Genomic DNA, 16,638 nt, shown 5'->3' with positions numbered 1-16,638 from the left:
CTATATTTCACAGGAAGTAACATCACACAGACACTACACTGATGACACCACAGGAAGTGAAATCACATGCCCTTTGACCCACGTCAAACTGTTCACTTTACAATTCAAGGAAACCTTGTTACTTTTACCCCATATTCATGTGCTGGAAAAGCACTGTGGTATTCATCTCAAAGAGCTCAGAAGGCTAAAAGGCTGAGTAGGCCTAGTCAGTTCCTCCATCAGAAGCAATTAAACTACCTAGTGAAGGCTTCTGAAGATGCAAGAGAAGAGGAGATGTAAATAAGAAACAGGAAAAAAATGTGTATGTGATGACTGGACAGAAAGAAGTGAAACTCTTTTTGCAGAAGTAATTTCTGAAAATTAATAAATATGTAAATGCTTTAATTATTGAGAGAGTACAGGATTGTGAGAGACAATATGTTTGAAACAGCAGTGTAATAAGGACTATTCGTGTAACACCAAGGCATATTCTGGTGACCATTGCCTATGTATTGTGCCTGGGTTTCTGTTACTCATTTTAAGATTTGTCCTAGAGTGAGGTATTGCAAATAGTGTACATCGTGGGTGCTCATGCAGAGCACATCATGGACTTGAAATTTTCACTTTCAGTAACACAAAACCCACCCCATTTTCAGTCAAATTATGCATCATGTGGCACTACAAATCATAATGTGAAATCACCATATACTTATCAGCTAGAAAAACGTAATCTTTTGCTTTCTGTCCATCCACATTTCTCTGTTGCAGCAAAATGAATGGATTCAACCCAGATCTGTTACTCGGGGTGAGCGTCTGAAAGGTTTCAGTGTTCCATCCATCATCTCCTTGTGTTTGCTTTGTTCGCCCTAAGTTGGGAGCGTATGCCCATACGTGGGTCCCTTGTAAGTATGGGCAAATTTTGCGGATTCGCGGTCTGCAAATTAACGCGAAATGGAAAAAAAATCAGCGAGTTCTCGGATTTTTCCGCGAACCCACGGATTTTTTTGCCATTTGTGACACGTGTGTCTGTAACTTTGCCACTATGCCGAAAGGCACCGAGGTCCCTCGAGTGAGCTGTCCATCACAGTGAGGAAAGGGCGGGAAGACGTTGCGTACCCTAGTGTGTGTGTGGCGGGGCAAAATGGGCGGGGCTTCTATTCGAGTTCACATGCCTCTTGTTCATAAAGGCTCAGAGACCGCTCAGAGGAGAGCACCAGATGAGGAGAAAGCAGCCTCCTGTTCACAGGAAGTACAAGGGGATTGCGCTCGAGAAACTCGTGGATGCAGACCTCCATCAAGGATTACATCTAATTGTAGGCGGTAGAGATATGGGGAGGAAGCACACCTGCCTAGCCTTGACCGTGCTCACTACTTGTTTGGGCGCCGAGGTCCCTCAAGTGAGCTGTCCATCTTTGTGAGGAACGGGCGCGAAGACTTTGCATACACTGGTGTGTGTGTGGCGGGGCTTCTATACCAGTTCACATACCTCTTGTTTATAAAGGGTCAGAGACCAATCAGAGGAGAGCACCAGATGAGGAGAAAGCAGCCTCCTGGTCACAGGAAGTACAAGGGGATTGCGCTAGAGAAACTTGTGGATGCAAAGACCTCCATCAAGGATTACATCTAATTGTAGGCGGTAGAGATATGGGGAGGAAACACACCTAACTCAACTGAACAAACTACATAGGATAGGGTCCGAGGGCTAGTTTAATGACTCCATACTAGATACATGCCCCCAACAATAACCTAATGAATACAGAAATACCTAGGAGTCAGAACAAAAGGCTCTCATCACTAACAACTACTGACGTGACACAAAAGAAGGGTGTGAGCTAGATTAATCAGTGACTACACATGATACTATATCAACATATTCACATGAGGCACATACTCAGGGTGAGAATTTTCCCATCAGTTGTCTATCTGTACCGCCACTTTTACATCATGTGGGTTCTCCTTACCCAGGAGTTGTTGGTGCGAACACATTCACACAAGTGGTAAGAGTAAGAAGACCCTTGTTTTTTACCAGTGAACGGTATGGATGTAATATGACAACTAAAAAAAGCAGTGCAAGCGAGTAAGTGAGTGGTGAGAAGATAAAATTAGGTGAAACTGAGTAGAAGTAAAGACTAATGTTTTCTCTCAGCTCCCCAATATTAAAAAGTGAAATAACAGATTTAACAAAATATCTGTTCAGCAAGTGGTCGACATGTTTCTGCATATAAGGAACATTACCTATGCATTCATCGGGACCTAGTTGTTGCTACTGCTGTAAAATGAGTGAGGAAAAGTAAAAAGGAATAATGTCACCTGATTGTCAGGTACAGATGCTCCACCACAATCCTACTCGTGTGGGGATCGCGCCTCACCTCACCTGGCTGCAGCTCAGGTAAATGAGGAGCACCGCTCTTTCCGTTGGTGTCTCCGGGCGTTCCTCTGCGCTAAACTTGGGGAGTTTAGCGCAGAAGAATGGCCGGAGACACCGACGGAAAGAGCGGTGCTCCTCATTTACCTGAGCTGCATCCAGGTGAGGTGAGGCGCGATCCCCACACGAGTAGGATTGTGGTGGAGCATCTGTACCTGACAATCAGGTGATATTATTCCTTTTTACTTTTCCTCACTCATTTTACAGCAGTAGCAACAACTAGGTCCCGATGAATGCATAGGTAATGTTCCTTATATGCAGAAACATGTCGACCACTTGCTGAACAGATATTATGTTAAATCTGTTATTTCACTTTTTTATATTGGGGAGCTGAGAGAAAATATTAAAGTCTTTACTTCTACTCAGTTTCACCTAATTTTATCTTCTCACCACTCACTTACTCACTTGCACTGCTTTTTTTAGTTGTCATATTACATCCATACCGTTCACTGGTAAAAAAACAAGGGTCTTCTTACTCTTACCACTTGTGTGAATGTGTTCGCACCAACAACTCCTGGGTAAGGAGAACCCACATGATGTAAAAGTGGCGGTACAGATAGACAACTGAGGGGAAAATTCTCACCCTGAGTATGTGCCTCATGTGAATATGTTGATATAGTATCATGTGTAGTCACTGATTAATCCAGCTCACACCCTTCTTTTGTGTCACGTCAGGAGTTATTTGTGATGAGAGCCTTTTGTTCTGACTCCTAGGTATTTCTGTATTCATGAGGAAACACACCTGCCTAGCCTCGACCGTGCTCACTAGTTGTTTGGGCTGATTATAATGCGTGACTGAATTTGAGCTTCAACTCGGCCACCTGCTTTATTTATATCATTCTGTAAGTGCTTCCTGTTGAGATTTAATTTTTGTGACAGGAGCATCGTGCCATCATGAATCCTGCCTGCATTATCCACGAAGATGCTGCAAAAAAATAGAAAATCCGCCCACGAGCGAATTTGCTAATTTTCGGCAATTTTGCGAGATTCGCGGATCGCGAAATTGATGAAAAATCGCAAATTTCAAGAGCGGAACTGATTTTTCGCCCATACTTAGTCCCTTGCTCACTTTGCAACTGGATTCAAGCAAGCCTGGCTGATTAGAGGTGTTACTCCGAAACCAGCCCCAGGATGCTTGTGTTCGGTCCAGGGAAGACCTGGCTTGGCAGTTCGGACTGGACTGTTCCCATGAGGCACAGGGTCAAGACTGATTTGCATATGGCTGGGTCTGAACTGGGGTGGCAAAGTGAGTTAAAGAATGATGATGGATTCAACCGAGATCTGTGACTGGGGGTGAGTATCTGAAAAGTTTCACCGCTCCATCCATCAACTCCTTGTGTTAGCAAAATGTATATGAACATATTCTTAATGCACAGTTGATAACATTTTGCTTTTTCCTAAACCCTCCTAGTCCAACCCAAAATAAAAAACATATTTATGCCATCAGATACAATATGAGTACGGTGGGTGAATTTACCTTCCAGTTCATTCATCAGCTAATGGCTAAGACAAGGGTCCAGAGAATATGGGCCTGGCATCTTCAGGGCACTCCGCAGGCTGAGGGGGGTGTAAGGTTTTGCTTTTGTGGGAGCAGGTGACTATCTAGGTTCTGCATGTTTCCGAATAGAATTGTCACTGCTCAGTTTTCTACAGTCCCCTCCATTCCTTAGACACAAATACTTAACTCCTGTCTGCCAACAGGGAACTAATGGCAGGTGTCCTTCATTTGCTACAATTTTGTAACTAATGCACCTTCACCACTTGATGGTGCCAAGCAGTATCATGACTAGAATGGGAAGTGTGGAAACTCGAAGCAGAATCTTGCCAACTGAAGCTCGCTCTCAGGCATCTATTGAAAAGTAGTTTTCAGGTACATTATTTTGTGACTTGTGGAACCAAAGTTATTTTCAATCTTAGCTATTGTGAAAATAAAAGTCTGTTTGTTAAGCATGCATGGCTAACTGCTAGTTAAGCATGCATGGCTAACTGCTAAGTTAAGTGTCTGACACTTTCCCTGTTGTGTTTGTTTCTGACACTTTCCCTGTTGCGTTTTTCTCAGGAAGCAGTGCAGCCGTCCCCTTAAGATAACTTCTGAAATAGACCCTCATTTGAATGATGGCACAAAAGCAGAGGGAAAAAGGTGTCACTGATGCAAATAGCGTTAAATATTCATACTTTGTGCAACACCTTAACATTTATATTGGTGGAGAACGGTAACTAATCAGTTCATTGTGTTTGGTTGGCTAAACTAATCTCAATACGATTTATGTCTGATCTGCTCTTCCCTGACTGCCTGGAGTGCTTAAATCGGTGTGCCACGATGTGCTTTTCAAGCAGGTGTTGCTAAATTGCACATTTTAAAACTCATCCTAAGGCAACTGAACCCAGCCATACAGCCACTCTAGCAGATAGTTGCCTGTTACTTTCCCTTGTTCCAGTGGCTCACTGCCCCTGCTTATCCCAAAGCCTGGCGTTGCAAAGTCATTGCATTGGGACTTTTGAAAGCAAGCAGAAATGAATAGCATTAACATGGAGTCATATGTTTATGCACAATATTATGTTTTTGCATGATTATATATCAGCATATCGTTTTGTTTCAATCCTTGTTATATACAATGTAAAGGATGCTTATAATTTATTGCATTTGAAATTATTGCTGAAAGATGAACTAAAACCGAAAAGTTTTAATGAATCTAGTTGCCTTTGAGCATTTGTTACCATTGTCTGAATATTCATGAAAAGTCAGTGTTGAGACATTAAGGGGCATATTATCAAGGGGGTTTATCTCCGCTTTTTTGGCTTTAAAAGCCAAGAAAGCGGAGATAAAATTATCTCCCTATTACCTAGCTGTCACTAACACCAGTCAGTGACAGCTAGTAGGAGATAGCGACGATCTTGGGCCCCACTTTGCATGTCAGTGATATTTATCACTAATGACATGCAAAGTGGGCGTGCCAAGATGTTAGCGACTGGAAACAGTCGCTAACATCGCTATCTCCTATTACCAACTTTTGGAGATATTCACGCTAAGCGCGAATATCTCCAAAAGCTAACACCTGCCCTGAGCAGTTCTTAGCCATGTTATCCAATGGGAGGTGGATAACATGGCTAAGACCATTAGCTCGGTAATGCATGAATATCGCTGACTTTTCAGCGATATTCATGCATTGCGGCCGTTTTTTATCGCATTTGCGATAAACCTTGGTAATACCAAGGTTTATCTGCGATAAAAATCGCCGCAGCTCAGCGGTAAAATTTTGTCTCTAACCAAGCAATAGCGATAATTATCGCTATTGCTTGGTAATATGCCCCTCAGTCCTTTGGCTGTGCACTCCCTCAACTGTGGGTTTTCCCACAGTTCATTCTGTTGTTTATGAGTATGGGAAATTAGGGTCTCTTTCCCAACAATAAGGGATTAGCACGCAATTTTCTTTACACTCTAACTAGTCTGTTTAGATTTTGAATAGAAAATAACTAAAACGTTTTATCTCAGGTGTGCACCTGCACCACTCCTCATTGCGTTGCAAAGTCAGGGCCAGGATTGAAAAGGGAAACCCGGGGGTCCAGGCCTGCATCAAGGTACGTCTTGCTGTTTCTTGCACTGTAAAACGCCTGAGCATCAAGGGCCAGATGATGTCAAGTGACTGACAGGCCCAGGCCTACAGAAGATACAATGAGGCAGATGAACAAGCCCCTTGCGCGCCTTTTAAGCCGCCGTTGCGTCACTTTTGTGACGCAGCGGTGGCGCAAAAGAAGCGCCATGGTGCGGGGTACTTACAACGTGACACATCTGGGAGATGCGTCATGTTGTAAAGCCCTGCGCCAGAAGGAGGCGTTCCTGCGCAGGTGGGGGCGTTCCGGAGCAGGCACGCCTCCTAAAAGTGTCTGAGTGAAATCTACAAGATTTCACTCAGTCACTTTGAGGCCCATGCTGCATCAAAACCCTGCGCCTGCTTGAAGCAGGCGTAAGGATTGACGCAGCATTAACAAGATAGGGCCCCCTCCAGTGTCTTGCTGGAGCTGCGTCGCGCTTGCGACGCAACTCCAGCAATGCATCGCTTTTACGGCATAGATGCGTGATACATCTGTGCCGTTTCTGCCCATTGGTGCGCCGCATTGTAATTGCGGCGCATCAATGGTGGCAGAGGCATGGCGCACAATAAGTGGCGCAACCCTACTGATTTGCAGGGATGCGCCACTTATTGTAAATCTGCCCCAAAGTATCTAACTAAAACCAAAAACTGTGCGGACCGCCAGGGGTCACCATAGCAACGAGTGGCTTCCTCCCTCCAAGCCCAGCAGTGACAATGTCAGCAGTGGAATCATGCGCTGCACACACGAGCTGTTTTTATGCCACCAGAGCAGTTGGCAAGGCTGACAGTGAGGGAAACCAGAGGTCGTAAGCAAGGTGGCAGGGGTCGCAACAGACAGTGTAGGGGTCTCAGTTGCGACTCCTGGCGACCTCTAATTGACGTCCATGCTTGCACATATATTCCACTCGGGGGCTACTTGAGAAAGAACTGAGCTCTTGCTTTAGAGTTTATGGTACGTGTACCCCATCGCAAACATGACAGAGTCACATCCACCTTATTATAAGTGCCATAGGATAAAGTGCTCTTGTAGTAAGGCAGACAGGACACCTGTCACATTGTGACGCATCCGCCAAACTTTAAAACAAGCACTACATGTTTTTACATGGTTTTAGAACAAACACATTTCTGACCTTTGCCAACTGTACATGCAAATGTGCTTTAAAGATATCGGGCATCCAGGGTTTAAAAACACCGTGGGCTTCATTACTAGTAGCCCTTTTGTAAAAACATGGCTCTTGACTAATTAATATTGTGGTCATCACTACCATCTTTAATCATTGGCAGGACTTCATACAGCGCTAGGACACCTTCGGGTAGCAGTAGCGCTCTAGAAATGTCAATAACAATAACTATACATTTAGGGGTTTCACACAGAGGTTTTGGCTGCTCATAGTAGCTGAAATCTGTGTGTGAAACTCCATAGAAAAGCATGCAGGAATCAATAGTGAAAAAACAATTCCCACGTTATTCTCAAATGATTGGATTCTCTATTATGCCACTTCCGAAATACCAGTACTCCGAGAAGAATTAAAAAAAAAGGGAACTTTAACGGGTCAGTGATAGACATCTTAGTTATATGAAACTACATGAAGCACATATGTTTTCCCAGCACATGATAAAGCATATTTATTACAGAAACCGCTTGTGTATGCTTGTATATGGGGAGTACACTGTATTATGCAAAGTTCGGAAAGTTCAGAACCTGTCATGAGCAGTTGCATGGGGGACTATGCTGTAGTTTGCTAAGTTGGGGAAGAGCTATATCCTGCTATGAAAAGTTGCATTGGCTAGTATTCCAGGACTAAGACATAGGAAAAGAGAAATGGCAAGTCATGAAGTACCCAATGGAGTAAAAATGTTGGAAAGCGTAGTACCCTGCAGTATTGTGAATGGTGCAGAGACAGAATATTGATTCAAAAATATTGAGTTGCACAAATATCGAGTTGCAGATATCATGGGTCAGAAATATCGACATACAGATGTTCGTGGTCAAGAATATCGATTTCAGGTAAGTAATATCGATGTTAAAAATATTGAAGTGTTAAATATCGTTTAGCAAAGATTGAGGGGCAAATTCACAAGGAGCTATCGCCGAATCCACAGCACTTTATCGCTGCCAAATTCATGATAAATTTACCCCACCATTCACAAGCTGGTACTAACAGTCCACAGCACCAGTTTTCCCACAATAGTAGCTGCAAAAAACATCACCACAGAGGCCCCCCGCAACTATAGCTAATGAGATGCAGAGTAGGCGTTCCTGTGACAAAACCCGTGACAACACCATACCCCCACCTTCACATCGACCAGCCAGATCGGCGATAAGAACACAAAACACACGATAAGGCATGTTAGAAGCAGGAAATTTACACCTGCTCTGACCTGATTTAAAGTTGGATGGCAGCCTACACCACAGTAGGGAGCCCAGCCCAGGGCGTCATCGGAAGGGCAACAGATGCAATGGAGCAACTGAACATGCAGCCCGGACACCCAAGAGGGCCACAACATCTAACCGGCAACCCCCCGGATCACCACAGAGGCAGCGCAGACAAAGACAGCGGCCCCCCCCAGCAAACGCACCTGCCTCACAGGTACAACATCTGACAATGTCACTGTCCACTACAGGCTGAAAGGGACAACCATCCTACGCATCTTGGCCATCATCGCCCAACAGGCTAACGGCACCAACACAGCAGACAACCATCATCCCACCCCACACCAAGCTGCTGGCTGTGCTGCACCTGTTGGCCCCTGGCACACCCCACACAACACACGCCAGAGTCGGCGGAGTCTCACAGCCATTCATGTCCAAGTCCACCGCACCTGGCCTGGACATCACCACCGTTGGTCAGTGGCAGTGACGTCGCCGGAGGCGCCATTCGTGAAACGGGAATTCCCAGGAACAAAGATACGCGCTGCAGAATAGGAACTCGAACAGCGTCGTTATACTCAGCCTTGCTAACCAGGACTATCAACTGCTAATGCCGAGTGTATGAGCGCCCCGCAATTGACTAATAGTGCAAAATAACAACGCAGGCCACGCAAGAATCAAACATTAATCGATACAAAAACCTGTCACCCACTGAAAAACTAATCGAGATAATTGGAGATACTCCATTCGCATACAATTTATATGCAGAATTGAGTCACAGATATAAATGTGAACCCCTTGTTTTTAATGAGTATGGTGTCCAGTTGACATGTTGGCCCTGAGGAAGGTGATGTAAAGCAATAATACCACCGAAACGTACGTAGGCCGTACGCACCAGAGACCCCCACATAAATCATAGTCAAAACTTTGGCGAAAGAAAAAAATCCCAATGTGAAAGATTACTAATTTCTAGTATAAAATTGATATCTGGAGGAGTCTATAAAAGGACACACAACTTCTGCTTTCACTATTTTCCTTATGTTTGTTGTGATAGTCGTGTCAGGAGAGGGAGAAAGAGAGACTGAGTATGAATGATTGAATGTATGATAGATGAAAAATCGTTTTGGGGTTCCTAATGAGAAAGAAATCAACTTTGTGTATTTATATATTTATTTGCATACATGTTATGTTGTCACTGTATATATATAAAAAATCATTTTTGATATATGTGTCACTAAAATTGAAAAACAAAAAAAGAGAAAAGAATGATATACAATAAAGAAATGAAGAAATTAAATATTAAATCTAAGTGAATGATTCCTAGTTATGATTGCATCCTTTTGTTAATTGTAAATGAGCATTTAATGTCTAGGTGAAAACAAATATAGGTCTCTATAGAGGTTTTTCTGTCTATTGCTGGACATCACCATCACCATCACCCTGGCTCCCCAGGCCCCGTACGGCCAACAGAATGCCCAGGAACAGCTGGCGACCAAGCAAGGACCATACGCCACAGCCGGATGCACGCACTTGTTGGGGCAATCCACTGCACACATGTCCCACCTGTGCCCCCTGGTGACACAGCACACAATCAGTGCAATAGGAAGCACACATCACACATCACACATCAATGTGCCGGCAACATCAGAACACCGCAGAACCTACACCAATGTTGCCGCCAAATACGCAGCCAGTGTGCATGATCCCTTCACCCTCCGACAGTCCATCAGAAACCAGCCTTCCCAGGATGGCACCAAGGGAAATGCACAGCCCCTTTACAACTTCCCAATTAACACCCCACTCACCTCAACTCCACAAGCATGCAATCCACAACTTTGGCATTGCACACGTCACAAGTTCACAATGAACATGCACACCAACATGCCCACCCCCCAGACTCGATAGAACAACTTAAAATGGTAACCTTGGCAAGCCATGAACATGACCAATCAATGGCATGGCACCTCAGCCACACAATAGACGAATGTGGGGAGAGGAGACAACCAGGCATGTGTGAAGGATGCAGTAGAACCATGATTGGGAAAGTACACAATGCCAAGAGTGGCGGAGAAGTTCTGGACAGACCGCAGCATGCAGAACACACCCATATCCACAGCGACACTCACCTCTGGTGTACGGAGTGTAGTGAACAGTGGACGCAACCATGTCACCCCAGTCAGTGTAAGCGTGAGCAGAGTGGGATGGCCCGGCATACGCCAGGCAAGCGCAGGGGTGTGAATAAAAAGCACATAACCCTGGCCGTGGTCCTCTTCCGGAAAGCCCAAGTCTCTGTTAGGGCGGCGCCTCCCACCCCGCCACAAGGCCGACGCCGTCCTCGTTACCGGAGTTGCCTGAGATCCTGTGCACCTGCCATACCCCGGTTCGCTGGCCCATGAACCTGTCAGCTCCGACCCTAGACAGCCAGGCCACACAGGAGGAGAGGTACTTGGGCAATGTTTCCTAGCCCATGTTTATTTTAATATTGTGTGATTCTTCGTATTTTGGAGGGGGCTTGGAAATCGAAACAGTGGCTTTTTAATTTCTTTGAGGCACTTAGTGAGCTCTCCCGTCCACCGCAATCGCACTAGGCGATTGTTTGAGTGGAGAGGGACGATTTTTACTCTTTCTTTGCTCTAACTTACTGGCTGGCGGTTAGCGCTCTAGTCGCCATCACGCCCAAGCCATAAATTCTGCTGCCAGAGCGGGCGCCCAGAGAGCGCGCCACCGGTGGGCCAAAGGCAGGCCCCTCTGCGCCCGTCCGCGCCTGAACGCCACCAGCCACCAGAGATGCTGCCGGTTGCACAGCAGAGGCTTTTGGGGAGGAGAACCTCCTATACACGAGAAGCACTTTTAGCATATGGACATTACTATCATGTAAAGGGAGCAATAGCGAGGCTCATGTAGCCGAAAATAACAGGGCTACCAGATATGACAGGTGTATTAACTGTGGATGGACCCTGGTCAAACAACCACCTCCCCTTTCTGATCTCTATCCGTCTGCACAAAGCAAAAAGCTAACTCAGAGCGACCCAGTATGACAGGGCTGGATAGACAGAGACCCCACATGCAAGGTTTATATTTGAATGCCAGATCCATTCCTAAACATGCAACGGAGACATGGGATATATTAGAAGAGATGAAACCCGATATATGTCTCTTCACTGAAACCTGGCTTAATAAAGATGTCACTCCGGTATTAGCGGTGGCTTTACCGGAGGATTATGTAGTTACCAGGCTCGATAGACCGTGTAAGCGCGGGGGCTAGCGATCGCCACACAATTGCCTTATTATGGATCACTGAAATAATATCGAGGGACAAAATATCGACCATCAAAAATATCGTTGACAAAATATCGACAGTCAAAATATCGAGTTTCTATCTACAAACAGGTAAGTACAAAAATATCGAGTAAAAAATATCGTTTACAAAAATATAGTTGTAAAAAATATCGTATTTACTAAAAACAGTGTTAAATTAAATTAATATTAATAATTAATTACTAAAATATACTTAAAATTACTTAAATTAACTTATAATAATTAAATAATTAATGAAAGTTAAATAAATATTTTTTTATTTCATATTTATTAAAACATATATATATATATATATATAGTAACAAAATATAATTAAATAATACCCAAAAACTGAAAACTGACCCTGAACCCTAAAAATACCCCTTTACCCAAAAACCCAAAACTGACCCTGAACCCTAAAAATACCCCTTTACCCAAAAACTGAAAACTGACCATAAACCCTAAAAATACCCCTTTACCCAAAAACTGAAAACTGACCCTGAACCCTAAAAATACCCCTTTACCCAAAAACCCAAAACTGACCCTGAACCCTAAAAATACCCCTTTACCCAAAAACCCAAAACTGACCCTGAACCCTAAAAATAAAAACATTTTTTTTACTATCTATATTATATACTTACATATTTTCACTTTCGATATTATTTACAGTCGATATTACTTCACTTACCTTAAAAACGATATTTTGGCTGTCTATATTCTGTCCTGTCGATATTTTGTCCAAACGATATTTTTGACTCGATATTCTGTCCAAACGATATTTTGGAGTCGATATTATGTCTGTGCACCCCTTATTATATGAGGACATTGGATAGGGTGCCTTCCCCCAATTTGGAGCTCTTATTATTAGAGTAGAGCGCGATCAGGTTACCATATGGACAGGTGCTCTGGTATACCATCCTCCTGGGGGTAGTAAAAAGGAATTTTGCATTGCACTACTAGACAGATTGGCACCTCATGTTCTGAAAGCAAATACATTTCTACTGATTGGAGACTTTAATCGTCATTTAGAACTGCTTGCCAATCCGGATACAGCCAGTCTAGTAGCAGCCATGGAATCTCTGGATCTATTATTAAGAGTGGTTGGTCCCACACATAGGGTGGGCCATACGCTAGATGCCATTTTCACAAATATATCTGAGTTGTCAGCTGAGCCCCCTCTAGTACTTGGTTGGACAGACCATATGGCTCTGCGATCATCGGTGCTGCCTGTGCCATCGGTTAGACGGGCACAGGGGCAGGAGATCTTCCGCAGACCATGGTCAAGAATAACTCTGGGTGCCTTTGCTCAAGTCTACAGGGACCCCACTTTCAACCTGGATGTGGACCCTAACCTGGCCTCGGCAAAACTGGAGGGAGCAATCCAGGAAGCCCTCGACATTGTAGCCCCACTTAAAAGGGTAAATATTCAAGAGAGGGCTGCTCCTGCCCCCTGGTATACCGATACCCTCAGAAAGGAGAAGTCCACATGTAGGTCCCTGGAGAGGAGGTGGAGGAAATCAAAGAGTGACACAGATGAACTACGATATCGAAAGGCCCATAAACTTTATCTTAACAGCTTCAATACAGCAAGAAGGGTTCATCTGGACGCACGCATTACAGAGGCAAAAAATTCCTCTAGGGAATCCAGTCATTGGAACAAAATGCCACAGAACATCAGAGCCTGCAAGGAGTTAACCAGTTTCAAGAAACTTCTAAAGACCTGGCTGTTTTAGTCACACACGTGTAATAAATACTCTTTCCTCGAAGCGCCGAGAGATCCCTCTAGTGATGATTCGCTTGCGCTCTACTAATCCACAAGTAAAGTAAAGTAAATATCAGCATCCGACACCGGTGTATGTCAAGGAGGGCCCACCACATGCCTGTGTAAGCTCCAAGCCTGAGTCCCGTGACTCTGTCAGCCTTTCAGACCATCGCTGGCCTACATTACTCCTTCCTCATTTACATATTCCACCGGCGTCCTCTGCGGCACAGCAGGCCCATATGTGAAACTGTGTCCTGGCTCCTAAATGGCAGTGACCCCAAATCCGGGCCAGCGGCCACAACATGGGACCCCCGATCAGTGAGGCATAGTTCCATATGGGCTACTTGCGACACGTGGTGCCACAAACCCTGTTCAATGCCTTCCGGCGACACGTGGTGCCACAGACCCTGTTGCACACCATTCGGTGACACATGGTGCCTTAAACCCTGTTCAACGCCAGCCGGCGACACATGGTGTCACAAATCCTGTTCAACGCCATCCGGCGACACGTGGTGCCACAAACCCTGTTCAATGCCAGCCGGCGACACGAGGATGAGGGACAGGACTACCCTGCGGACCAGTAGGTCTCACATCCAGCAGGTAGTCATAAATCAAGAATGGCAGAGTCCACACCAGTGGTCGCACGGAGAGGTGTAAGAGGAAGATGCAGCTCAGTCTGGATGAAAGCCTGGTCACAGTCACGGAGGGGACTGAACACGTGGTGCCACTAAACCTGAACTACGCAGGACAGTGGGTTCACCAACCTATGCTGGTGACACTCGGTGAATGGCCCGTGCTGACCGCTGCCTCCGGCCTACACTGCTCAAGGCCTAGTCTGCGCTCGAATAGGTCACAGATTTGGAACTGAACATGGAGTATGAAAAGGCAGATTACACATCATTGCACGCAAGGAGAGGCGTAAGTGGATGACACCTCGCATCTTGGCGGAGAGGAAAGGATCATCGTTACGGAGGTGTTCGTACCAACAACTGCCTTGGTGTCACTAGCAATGTGCATCGCGAGCCAACAACACGTGGCTGTAGGCCACTGCTGACCGCTGCCTCCGGCCTACATTGTGGTCCAGTAGATCACAGAGTCATGATTTAGCAATGGCTGAGTTCATATCAGTGTACTGGCATCATCGCAGACTGCATCCCCTCTCGGTCCGGTGCCACTAAGTCTGTTCCCCGACATTCATGGAGACCATCTGGTCGAACTTTGGTAGCATCTGCACCTATGGACTAGGGGGCAGTTTTTATCCTCATGTTGCTGATACCGAATTGGTGGTGCCAATGAGGCTGTCGCCTTCCAATCCTCCATCTGCTGCTTCCTGATAAAATCAAACCTTTCAGCATCTTGCCCTGGAGGACACCTTCCACTGTCCCCCGCAACTCTCTGCAACATACACCTTGGACATTGATGGTGACCCGCTCAGGTCGCATGGCCCATCTGACTGCACCGCAAGTAGCCGTCCCGTTGCTGGGTGCCTGTGCCGGCAGCTGTGCATCCGGGGCCACTAACTCTGTGCTGGTCAGGTCTGGGACCCCTTCTTTGCGGACATTGATGGCAGTGTGGGACTCCATAGTGGGGTGTGGGTGGGCCCTGAAACGTGGTAGACACCTACGTATGTGTCCATGTATTACATGGGTTCGGCCCCCACCCACACCTGTTGGACCACCTCCTTTTGTGCCGCAGTGTGCCAAGGGGATCTGGGACATGATTCTGGGTGATTGTGGGTGTGCAGTGTGCTACACCTCGTTGTGCATGTATGCCATTGTGCCCATCTCCCCGTCCCACCAGTCCCTGTTCGTTGTACCTCCCTGTTGATGTTGTGTCAGGTCCTCGTGAGCTTTGTCCATACTCCCTACTCCTTGCACAGTCTCCACACTGATGACTGTGGTTTGGGTTTCCTCCAGCTCCACCAGTGGTGCTGGACTGCCACCTCCTGTTCCTGTTGCTGCCTTCCTGTTGGCAGCGGGTTGGTGCCTGGTTTATGTAGTCACATCATTCAGGTGCCTATTGGCCTCCTTGGCACTCCGACTGCAATCCAGGTGGTCTGCTAGTGGGTCAGTTGCTGACAGTGTTCTGTCACCTCCGTGACGCTGGTCTTTTTTTCCTGTGGTCTGCACCCCGTCTTCCTCTCCCTCTTCTCCTTGGCCTTCCTACCCTGTGGTTCCTTGTTGGTGGTCTGTGGGTTTTGTGGGGTTCGAGTTGGCTTCTGCGCTGGGTCAGGGTGCATCCATGTTGCTACGTGCTTTGGCTTGTTTCTGGTGTATTTTTTCTGTGGTTTTTATGGTGCATTGTCCCACCAGACGCATGGGATTTGCAGGCCTGTGGCTGATTTTTGCAACTTTTTGTACAACGTTTGGCATGTTTTTTAGCATTCGTGTATCGCATTTTAGCGGCGTGGCGTTGGTTTTTGCGTGGATATTTGCAGCGTTATCTGGTGTCTATCACATGCTACTGCCGCATTGTGAATTCCACTTTGACACAGGGTTATTTTCCCATGATAGACTGCGATGTTGAAAGCTGCGTTACGCTACTCTAGCGTTAGTTATCACACGTTCTTGTGAAAATACCCCTCAGTTGTTAAAAATATTGTTTGTTTATTAATGTTAAGTATTTTAGTATATATTTTATATGCATGTGTTGTATGTTTTTTGTATAAGAATTGTTTGTATTTTTAATAAATGTGTTAACGTTTTAGTAGTTATTAATTTAACTTTTTATTGGAATTTTGCGTTTTTAGTTCTGTAGTGGGTTGTGGGTTTACAGGGGAAAGGGTGGGAAGGGTGGGAAGAAATGTAATTATATCAATTTTATTGATTATGTTGTATTTATTCATATTTGTTTAATTGAGATATTATAGTGTTTAATGGGCAAAGTAATTTATTAATTCATATTTGTTTAATTGAGATATTATAGTGTTTAATGGGTAAAGTAATTTATTAATAATTAATTAATAAGTGGTTTTAATTAAATTTAAATAATTATTGGGTAATAATTAATTATGGTAATTGTGTAATTAATATTTGGTGTGTTGTGGTCTTTATAGGTGTTAAGTGTGGGATGTAATTTATTTTTAATTGATGAATTAATAATTTGTTGCTAGTTATTTAAATTAATTGGTAATGAATTATGGCAAGTGTGTAATTATTTTAGGTGTGTGTTTTGGTGTTTATAGGAGTAAATGGTGGGAAGTAATTTGCAT

This window comes from Lissotriton helveticus, chromosome 8, assembly GCF_964261635.1.
Source record: "Lissotriton helveticus chromosome 8, aLisHel1.1, whole genome shotgun sequence".
Lineage (NCBI taxonomy): Eukaryota > Metazoa > Chordata > Amphibia > Caudata > Salamandridae > Lissotriton > Lissotriton helveticus.
This window is presented reverse-complemented; position numbering follows the sequence as displayed.